We start from the raw sequence: 12,289 nt of genomic DNA, 5'->3' as shown, positions 1-12,289 counted from the left end.
TATCTTGTATCGAATGTATTGAATACTTAAGTACTCGACGATACGTATTTTTATACGAATGTTTGGAAACACACTAGAATGTTTTAGTATATTGTGTTTCTGTCATCGGAAAAATCAAAAAACCAAGGAAATAATAATCAATATTGAGCCAAGTACGAGATACTTGAAAATTTTACTAATGCTAATGCTAATAATATAATTTAATAAAATTAATGTTAATAATTGAAAAACATATATTAGAAGAAAAGATGGTTTGACACTCTTGTGATTTTCACATTAAAAATATTTAAGGACTATTGGTGTCATACTTTGTCTTTACTAGCTATAGATATTCTCTCTAGGTGTCACGAAGTGTTGTTGCCACTAATAAATCTAAATAATCTAACATAAGACAAAAGTTTTCAAGTTCTGTTGAAAGAAAGAAATATTTCTCGCAAGTTCATGAATCGTGAATGAATATTTATAGATCATTCAATCAAATATACACGCGCATAGTTATGTGCGTATTGACGAATTAACCCTTTATGACCCGAAGCAAGAATTTTGAATCAGAAATAAATATACCTATAAATTCGCTTTTCGATATCCCTACGACTCCTCAGAATATCGATATAATACACATGTTCTGTAACAGATATTATTTCATAAACTAACATTATATTATACTATAATATAACTATTATATATTATATATTATATTATACTATATTATACTATTGTATATACTGATGATACTTGTGTAATTCGCGAATTATAGACGCACAATAAGACCCACTTTGTGAAAAACAACATATTTTTGCTCGAATCAAATTTTAAGAACAAAATTGAAAACTGGCTGCGACGTTATTATCTTCCTACTTGAGTCGCGCGATTTTTTCTCTCGCCGCGTTCTCCTTTTATTTTTTTTCTTCTTCTTCACAAACGAATGGAACGCCGCTACTCGTCTAGGTGGATTTTCTATCCGCGTTCCTCGGCGTCATCCTCGTTGTTCTCCCCTCCCCTCCAGTCGCACAGAGTCGGAGCTCTCGTAATCCGAAGATCTCGCGAGACAAGCATCCGAGCAAGGTGTAAGGGAACTCTTGGAACGCGAAGAAGCTCTCACAAAGCCGTGACCCCGTTTACCTGGCAGAGCTGTTTAGTAATTACTAATCCCGGCTGCGAGATCCTTTCGGCAGCAGCCATCCTTTAATCATCCACCTCTCTCTCTCTCTTCTCCCCCCCTCCATCCGTCCATGAATTTATCTAATCTGCGCACCGGTGAGCTTTATCTCGCCAGAGGGAGAGACGCTGGGGTTCGTTGTGCTTACAGAAACACACACCCGACGACGACGACGACGACGACGACGACGAGCTGCTACTTCTCGCATTGGTTGAAACTTCCAGACGGTTCCTCGGCCGGTGGTTATTAATACCAGCTGGTGGTTAATGCGCTATCTATTCGGGCTGGTAATTCGAGTATACCGTCCTTTTGAATACCGGCCCGTGTGTGTTGCCATCGTGAATTAATGAATTGCCAGGGTTCTACAGGTTTGTCCAGCACAGGTTTACTGTGTTCACGTTCTCTGCAACGAGATTAAAACGTCGTGCCGTTCGAAAGTTTTAGAAAACTTTGGAACGTGACGAATACGTACAAGTACACGTTTGTAGTAAAAGTATTATAGGACATTTATAACGAACGTGTTGTTGTACATGTTGTGTGAAACATTTGCATGTACATTTCTTTAATAACGAGATTCTATCCATTGTGATCATATTGATCAAGTTTGAAACAAATTCAAAATTATTTATAGAAATTGCAAGATGCGTTCAGCTCAAAACCGTTTAAACAATTCGTTATGTGTGTCAATGAGTCTGTTCAGTAGAACGTAGTTTCTTTAATAACTCTCTCTCTCTCTCTCTCTCTCTCTCTCTCTCTCTCTCTCTCTCTCTCTCTCTATCTACTATTATATTATATTTTATAAATATATATATTATTTTTTTTTTAGTAATTCTATATATATATAAATAATATAAAAAATAGTATATATATATTTATGAAATATAGTATAATATAATAGTAAGCGGTATATATAATAGTAATATAATAGTATATATATATATATATATATATATATATACTATTTCGTATACTGCTTACTATTATATTATACTATATTTTATAAATATATATATTATTATTTTTTAGTAACCCTATATGTATATAAATAATATAAAAAATAGTATATATATATTTATGAAATATAATATAATATAATAGTAAGCAGTATATATAATAGTAATATAATAGTATATATATATATATATATATATATTTATAAAATAATTTATAATGTTTAAGATGTATATTTATGCATTAATTTTTTACTACGTATATGTTTTACAAGTATTCTCTTCTGATTCTTATATATTTTCCAGATTGGTTTAAAATTTTCTTGATACAATCACGAAAATGTCAATAAAATTTCAAAATGTTTTTACAACATCAAAATTTTTCTATGGCAAATGTTCAAACAGTTTTATGTCAATATCTTTGTCTTATTATTTAATAAGCTGTGCGATTTTTTTTAATTACTTTATTAAACTTGGAACATCAGAGTTAAACGACGAAATGTTAGGTTTTCTTCAATTTTTGTTGTTTAACGCTAATATTCAACGTTAAAAAAAAAATCGTACAAGTTTCAAGGGATCGTTATAAACTTTAATCTACAAAGCGATGGTGGATTTAGCTAGAAGGAATATTTTTTTAATGTTTTTACACGCAATGTTTGAATTTTCGCAATTAATAAAAAGAATGATAGTAATGAATTAATAGAATGAGCCGTGCAGATCTTTTTTTACGAAATTATATCAGTTTCAATTATCGACAATTTTTCATCGTCACATTGATACACAGTTACGCTCTTCATTGTACAGGGTGGGAAGAGAAGTTTGTCCACCGCTATCATAGATGAATTCTACACCATCGAAAATTTTTCTCTTTTCTCTATTTATTACGAAGTAAAACACTTTTTTCGAGGAACCATAGATTGCTAATAGTTCTCTTGAAAAATGGAAAAAAAGTTTTTCAATCATATAATACCGCGAACGCGTGCGTTCTAACAGCGACTTTATAGTTTCAGGCGCGTGGATGTCTAATTTACGTAATTTTCGTATTAGATTTCACATCAACGTTTGATTTACTATATACAACATAGTTGTACATACAAATGATAAAACTGTTAACACTATTCAAAGTATAAATATTACATCCACGTGTCCAGACGATAAAGTCGCTGTTAGAACGCACGCGTCCGCCATATTAAATGACGAAGAAACTTTTCTGTCATTTCAAGAGAACTATTAGGTTCCTTAGAAAACGTTTTACCTTCGTGACGAGTGGAATATAATGCAAGAAAAAAGAAATCTTTCTTTCTACCTTGAAATGCAAGATCAAGATCAATTCTACGGTAAAATTCTTTACATGTATCATCGAAAACGAAGGTGTAGAATTCGAACTTCTTTTTCCACCCTGTACATATTGCAGAATGTACTGCACCTTGTACATTCTCTATCAGATCTATTTACGCGTTTCATTTCAACCCTTAATGTATAAATTAACGAGGTACACCGGGTGGGGCGACAGATGTACGTAGATGAAACGGTTGCGTCGATGCACAGATATATATATATATATATATATATATATATATATATATATATATATATATATATATATATATGTACGCATACACAGGAAGGATAGGGTGTATCAATTCGATTGACCGATTTTCGTCGGTGCACGATTTCCGGCGCGGCTGCCGCGACACAGCGAAACTAGATTTGCCTGCTCCGGCGTGCCTCTATCGTTTTTCCATTACTTTTTTTAACTTAATTGTTGCAGCCGTTCGCGACAGGTATCCCGGGCGCGTCAGCTGTTTGATTTGCTTCCGGCCGGCGCAAAGTAAATTATCCAAGCCTTTATTTCATCGGGTATACAATTGAATCTTGTTTAGCGCAATCTCGCTTTTGAAGCCGTTCTGGCCATCTTTATCTAGCCACTTTGCTTTTATTAAATCCCGGCCCTTTGCCGGCGGCATCGCTTGGCACACACCGCGCGGACACGTCGTTTATCGTTTCTCGATCGTTTCCTGCTGTTTAGACAATTTCCACGTAACCGTGGCCGACAAGTTACCATTAGCGGGATCAATGTAAATGTATTGCGACAATGTTTCAACTTCGACCAGCGATTTAATATCGCCGCCATTAACTGGGTTAATTAATGCATCGGTTGGTAATTGGTTGGCCTCCATGGAAGCAATTTTCAGTTTCGTTCTTTCGGCTTTCTCCCGCAGAAACTCGTAGTTGTTACATTTTGTTGTTGTTATTAGACGGGGAGCAAGTCCAACGGGGCGCAATAATAAGTACGGAAAGAAAGGAAGAGGGAGAGGAAATGTTATTTAAATATAGAGGAAAATGTTATTAAAATCTGTTAGGAACCGTATTGAACAGATTACATTTTGCGAACGCGATTAAGCGTTCGGGGAGAAAGTCGATATTTTCAACGTATCGATTTGCTAATACGGTAATCTTGTTTATTGAGTCTCGTAATAAATTTTAATGATCGATGGCAAAAATGTCGATTTATTCTTGGTACAGATCTCGAAAATATTTACGTCTAGATTTGTTTTTTTTTCTCAAGAACGACGCGGAATTGATTTTGCCATTAATAATTTGAAAATAGAGAGACAAATATAGGAGGACAATCGTGTTCACAAGATAATTACAAGTTTTAATGTCCAGTTATAAAACGTGGAATAATCAAAAATCAATGAATGTTTTAGATTATATAGATTTTAGCTCAGCGTTTCTTGTAGGTTTCAAATTATTCAGGATTTTTTATTTTATTTGAATCATTTGTGTTACATGTAATCGGTTTATCGAGTGATCGAACTTGGTCGTTGGTGAATTATTAACTGGTGAAAGATTTATTCTCCAATAACAATCGAGTAAGTTCTCCATATTTTCGAAAACTGGTTACGTCTACCTATAAATTAAAGTAAAGCAAAGTTTGAAGCAAAGAGTTAGAGTAAAGTTATTTGAGTCATTTGCGGTCAATGGATGGCAAGTAGAGGAGGGAGGGGGGCGGGGATAATTAAGAATCGTCGAATGTTCCTTTAGCGTCGCGTAACTTCTCGAACTTGGCCGTTGTCCAATTATTACTTCAGAAAAATTTCTTTTTCGACGATCTCCGAGTAGATTTCTTCTCTGTAAGAGACCAGCTGTACATACGGATTAAAACAGTATTTTTCATTTGAATTACACTACATAATCACTCGTGTCTTTTATCAATTGTAGCAATCAATTAGTTTCGAGATTTCGTATAAAAAAAAAATAGCTATAATTAATTAATAATCTCTCCTTTGTAAGCAAGTGACAGTCTAATTATAGAGGATTGAAGAACGATGTCTCGTAATATATGTATCAAATCTTTATCCAATTCTAGCTTACTATAACTACAAACTAAATCGACTATATCCACTTTATTTATACAAACTTCTTCCAATGTTTGAAAGAAATCATGGTGTTGAATGCGTGCTGAAGATACACATGTTCACGTATCAATTTCTTTTGTGTAATATATATAAACATAAAATGTAATGTATAGAATTTTAATTGGTTTTAATACACGTGTATCAAAGTATATAATATAACACCAACGTATTCAAGTTTCGTTTGTGTAATTCTTAATTAAGACATATCTGAATATGTAGATACGTTGATTGCAACAAATAGCATTGGTTGACCAAGCTTTCCAAATATAAAACAAAGGCCTGCTGTTGAAATATATCGAGACAAACGATTACAAACCTAATTACACAAACCTCGATATCCAAAATTCCTTCATACTTTTCCCTAGTATTTAAATTTACGCGCCACATATTTATTTCAGAAATTAGACGCGTGAGTGTCCTCGTACATTCGAGTTCTTCTTTACGTTGCCAAAACCACGTCGTGCATTCATAAACTGGAGCTGCATTAACGCACCTGCGCCGTGTATGAATACGTCAACAGTGCATGAATAGTGAAGAAACACTTGGTACAATCGGACGTCGAAAGCGCGAAAATTTCGGCGAAAAATCCGACGATTTCACCGAGGTTGAAACCGAGTGCGGCATTTCGCGACGAGATCAATTCGATAGTCGATTCACTGGCTATCGAGTTGCACGAATACGTGTAGAAAATACGCGCGGATTTAGTCTGGAGCGCACTTGGTGTATTAATTTTCAGACGACTGGATGCGGTGGCGATGGAGGGCCCAGTAGGCAACGAGGGCACGGATGTTAGTTTAGCCGGAATATTTCAGCCGGACGTGCGCCGTAGCAAGCCACTTCCGGCGGCCGACGTTGCGCGCTCTCGCCGCCGTATTTTCGTCTCTCTGGCCACCGCGACCGCCGCGTATACTCGATTAACGTTGAAATGAACAAAGCTCCTCCGAAGCGGACGACGCGGCCTGGGCGTTAATCGTCCATGTTAATAACGCCACGCCGCGACACGCCTCGACGAGCTTTCAATGCTTTCGGGCAGGACGAGGACCGAGGAACCGCGCGATCCGCCGTTTGCGAGATTCTTCCGGCGTTAATTGCGCGGAACAAACGCCGCTCGAGGATACGTGCGTGGAACGTGGGGGATTCGTCGTTGGAAGTGGGGAGAGGAACGAAGTTTCGGGGAGGAAATTGGATCGTTGATTCTGATGCCTGGGATTTTGGATTCTGAGCGTGGTTTTACGTCTTTACATAGATATAGGATATATAGACATAGAAACTGTCGGTTGGAGAAATACGTAATAATAATAGTATGTATTTTTCTTTTCTTCTATTTTCAAAATATGTATATTCCATTGACGAAACATGTACATTCTCGAGAATTTTTTGTTTCAAAATTGTAATATTCCCCCAGTTTTAAGTATAACCCAGGCGAAACAAATAATAAATTTATTACTTCTCAATAATTGTAATATTTTCTCAGTTTTAAGTACATTTAAGTATAACCCAGACAAAACAAATAATAAATTTATTACTTCTCAATAATTGTATTTTCTCAGTTTTAAATACATTTAAGTATAACCCAGGCGAAACAAATAATAAATTTATTACTTCTTAATAATTTCTATCCAGTGATATCGTCACACCGACGAGTTCGAAAGGAAAGCGACGAATTGTTTTATACGATTTTGGTCACTCGTTATGGTCCGCAATCGGTTGCCAGGGCAAGTGGTTAAAATAAGAAGACGATCGTATAAATAAGAATTCAACTTGCTTACCATCCAGGTCAATATACACGTGCAAATAATACTTTCATTTATATTTTAGAAGTTCATTGTTTCCAGTTTTATTTCTAGCTTGCTCTCTCGTGTATTTCATCAAGCTCCGTGTCAAGTATCCGGACACGCGTTAAAGAGCCAGCGCTATTTGAATCCTATTTGAATCCAGACACGTGTGCACACGTACATGCATATACTTTTATTTATATCGCGCAAGTATAACGCCTCTATTTACGAAGTCTCGAAAAAGCACTCTCTCGCAGTTGATGCTCTCAAATGTTACGTGCGCGTTCGCTTTGGAGTACTCAATTTACCGTGATTTTATTTCATCTTGAGAACCAGCGACATGTAACCTGCAGTACACATTATATATATATGTATGTATGTATGTATGTATGTATGTATGTATGTATGCTCTCGTGAAGAGATAACGGAAGTGAGTAATCACCCCTTGAGATCAAACACTCTGCATATCATTACTCAGGGCATACATCAGTTAACTTGGACCAAACAAACGGGAGAAGGAGGGGACGGGTTAAAGACATTATTCTAGAGGTCTTTATTTCACGTGAATTTAAATACATGTCAAACGAGTTCGGATCTGAATTTTTGTGTAATTTTTTATGCAGCAATATTGTGTAATTTTTTAAGAGCACTCTTGTATTTCTGTCCACGTTCACAATATATTATGTAATATAATATATTTACTTCTGTCTATAAGTCAAGGGATATTTGCTCATTTTGAACAAAACTGGTTGTTAAACTGTGGATTCTGCATGTTTTTATGAACGAACATTCATAGAATGAAGTTTCTAAATAGAAATTTGTTTCATTTTCAATAGCAAATATTAATAATGATATTATAATAAATATAATAAAAATTAATGATAATATTGCAATGAATATAAATTTTCTATAATTTTCTATAGATATTCCATTTTTGATATTTCGTGCGTTTTTTTCATGTAACGTGCATTTTTACATCATCAAAAGTTCCACGAATTCATAAAGATTCACAGTTTAATGATTTTCAGTTTAATGAAATTATCTTGTGCTTATGTTAATAAATTGACAGTGTGTGGTACTACAGCTGTAATTTTTATCTATAGGAAATTTTGAAAAATAAAGCGTGTCAAACAGCGTGTCATTCTCCGAGAATTAAAACAAGATCGAAAGAGGAAATTCAATTTTTTTACTGCTGCCAATCTCTGCTGCAACTGATAGGCGTGATGAACATTTTGAAATGAAACATTATAATTTCTGATTATTATTAAACGAAACTATTCCTGACATACTCGCTTGTTTCTAGACTGTGAACTTTTATGCATTTATAGGATATCTTAAATAATACAGAATGAACGTGCATAATACAAAAATATACATAGAGGATCTAAAGTATGATGCATTTTATAACAATGAATATATAAAACAAAGTTCTATTCTTTTTTAAAACTATATTCTCAAAAGTATAAATTTGTACAAAAATTCTAGTCATAATTCTTTAACACTAAAACTACCAAGGACTAAAGCATAGAATTTTCATCAGAGATATTAAAGTGAAAAAAATAGAAATACAATAGAATACACAAACTTTTATTCATGTATTTTACTAAAAAAATCATTTAAATCTTTAAAAATACACTATTTTGCATCTGTAATGTATATATAATATCTAAAAAAAATATATCTAAAAAAATTATGAATTAGTCATTTTGTACACTTCGGCAGTTCTAGTGTTTACCATGTTTAACGCATGTTTGTCTTATTTTAAATATCTATAGTATAGATTGACGACGATTAGTCAAAATAAAACTAAGACACTTTGTATTCAAAAAATAAATGTCACAAAGAGGTGTAACAAAAATACATCAAACGGTGTGTAATATTTTATTTAACGTGTTTCACTGTGTAATAAAAATCTCTCAAATTGAATAAGAATATGATCTCTAAGGTTCTCCGTACATATACGTGTGTTACCAGCGCGAAACCGCGATCTCCACGTTATTGGTGGAAATTGAAACGTGTGTAAGTTAAACCAACGGTGGTCGACTTCTCTCGTTTTATCTGCCGCTTTAAAACGCAGCTCGCAGGCGGGAATAATCGACCGCAACGATAAGACCGCTTCATTAATCAGTTCACAGGCTCCGCTCGCGCGGAACGTTCCTCTCGTCTGCGCTGGCTGACGTTCGCTTAATCGTCCACGTTGTTAACGACGGAGGATCAGAGCGTCGGGACCGGTGGTTTGGGTTAGATCGTCGTTGTTTCCTAACAATAACACGAAAGTAAACGGGCTACGTTTCGTCTGGACGTTGTTCATCGACATTCACGCCGCGTTTCGCGAGGCGAAAGCGGATTCCATCGTTGTCGGTTAGACTAGAGAAAGAGGGAGAGAAAGAGGAAGAAGAGTTATAAAACAGAGTTTCTTAATCTTCTACACTTCAAGGATTCCCATTAGATAATCTTTTTTTAATCACAGATCCTCGAGACAGCTTGAGCACAATTCAAACAAAATATTTCGAAAATGGTGAATCGAACCATGTATTATCTTGTTTAGCTGGATGTTGTTTGAATTAGTTGTGCGCTAGTTTGTTTGAACACGATTACGTTATTTGGCTATCAAATGAAGCTACCAATTTTATTTTTACTTGCCAAAATTGCTATTTAGAGATTTATTGAGAATAAATTAAAATAATTAATAAATTGCTACTTAGATTTATATTAATATAAATCTGTTTACATCAATTACTATCATTCATAATGTAAAGTATTTTATATTATGTATAAGTATTTTATGGAAAATTTTATATAAATACTTATATAAAGTATTTATATAAGTATTTATATTATATTAGCATAATATAATATACTAATATATATATTAGTATAATATATGTATTATATAAGTATTTATATATTTATATAAATATTTATATAAAGTATTTGTATAGAAATTTAAGTATTTTATATAAAGTATTTATATAGAAATTTAAGTATTTTATATAAAGTATTTATATAGAAATTTAAGTATTTTATATAAAGTATTTATATAAAAATTTAAGTATTTTATATAAAGTATTTATATAGAAATGTAATTATTTTATTTAAAGCATTTATATAAAAATGTGAGTATTTTGTATAAAGTATTTATATAGAAATGTAAGTATTTTATATAAAGTATTTATATAGAAATGTAAGTATTTTATATAGAGCATTTATATAGAAATGTAAGTATTTTATATAAAGTATTTATGTAAAAATTTATAAAGTATTTTATATAAAGTTATTTATATTATGTATAAGTATACATAATATAAAGTATTTAGTATAAGTATACATAATATAAAGTATATAGATTTAGTATATATTAAAATCTAGAGATCTTCCGAAGGAAATTCCTAGAGGTCGTCTCATGAAATTTACGACTCTTCGAAAGTCATTATCCATCGTCACAATGTTCGTTTCCCGCGCTTGTCACAGAATCTTATCGATTGCCACGGTGAGGCCACGATTCCAGAGTAAATTATATAAGAAGTCGGCTCGTTCGCGAAACAGAAACAAACAGACTGTTGAATCTTGCAACGCGGCCGTTTCTCAGCGTTTTCCAGGCTCGAAGAATAAATCAGGAAAGGTCAGAAGGTAGAGCGTCCGGGACAGGCAGCGGAAAGTGCCACTTGACCTTCCGGCGTTTCGCGCGATGCGACCTTGCCGCCTCGAACGACGCGACCCTATGGAATATTTCATCGCGGTTGCACCTGATGTCGCCTCCCTTCTCTGTGCAAATGAAATCTCACCTATCTGCTGTCGCAGCTGCAGGTTTGCAATCGCTTTTCAATCTTTCTTCTCCTTTTTTAATATTAAAATCTCTCTTGAATCTGTTGAAATTGAAGCTTCGTAACATTCGCGTTACGCAGACGTTAGCTGAATTTTTAGCATAATTAAATTAACGTCAAAAAAAATTTGTGCAATGCACAATTTTTTTAGTGCCTTTCTTAAAAGTGTTTTATGTATATTTATATGGTGAAGAATAATGAATTAGAGAGAGAAAAATGTGTTTTTTTACTTGAGGCCAATATAATTATTTCCAGTTTAGAATCCTTAAGTAATACTGTTGTGTTTTCTATGCGAAATGGATAACCTCGTATTAGACAGTTTTATTCTATTTTGCTGGGTCGATTTCAACTTGCATCCACCTCTCGATCATTCTGCCATTCATTCACCTTCCTCTTTCTCTGTCTCTCTCTCTCTCTCGTGTTTCATTTTCATCCGCCTGTCACTGCGACACTATTTCATTAAGCTTTAAACGACATCTCCTAATTACTTATCGATCGTGCAATTGGATCAGTCACGGCGATTATATTGTTGCTGCGACGTAATTCAAGGATCAAGTCAATCGCGACTTTGCAATATTCTATCGTATAATCGAGGAAGATTTTTCAAACGAGATCAGGAATAAGATATCCCCTATTTCCCCAGTTAACGTGTTTTCTAAAAAGAAAAAGAAATTCAAACTTTCGTGTCCAAATTTCGTCAAATACCTTAATTTGTATTTGCTCAGACGTTGACGTGCAAGTAGTGAATCAGTTAAGAACAATCACTATTGTTTATTAATTGTTCATTGTTTGCACACTTACTGTAGATCTCACAGAGTTGTTCATTGTATTATATACTACATCTCAGGAATTATTTATTATTACCTATATACAAGTGCCAAATAAATTAAATCAAATTTAATTGATTTTGCTTTCTGATCTATTGATACTATAATGATCAGTTATTTTTAGAAGAAGCCTTATTTTTCTGTCAAGAATTTATAACCGCTGAAAATCGTATAAATTTACAGTAAAGTCACTAGTAATTATAATGTTAATAATTAGTACTTAAATGATGAAGAAAAAGTTTAAGAAGTAAGTGATAATAATTTCCAAAGGACAGAGCTTACTTGAACAGTGAATAAATGTAAAATATATTTAATATTCGTTTATCTCTGTA

The sequence above is a fragment of the Frieseomelitta varia genome, unplaced genomic scaffold (genome assembly GCF_011392965.1).
Source record: "Frieseomelitta varia isolate USP_RPSP 00005682 unplaced genomic scaffold, Fvar_1.2 scaffold_185, whole genome shotgun sequence".
NCBI classification, from domain to species: Eukaryota; Metazoa; Arthropoda; class Insecta; order Hymenoptera; family Apidae; genus Frieseomelitta; species Frieseomelitta varia.
This window is presented reverse-complemented; position numbering follows the sequence as displayed.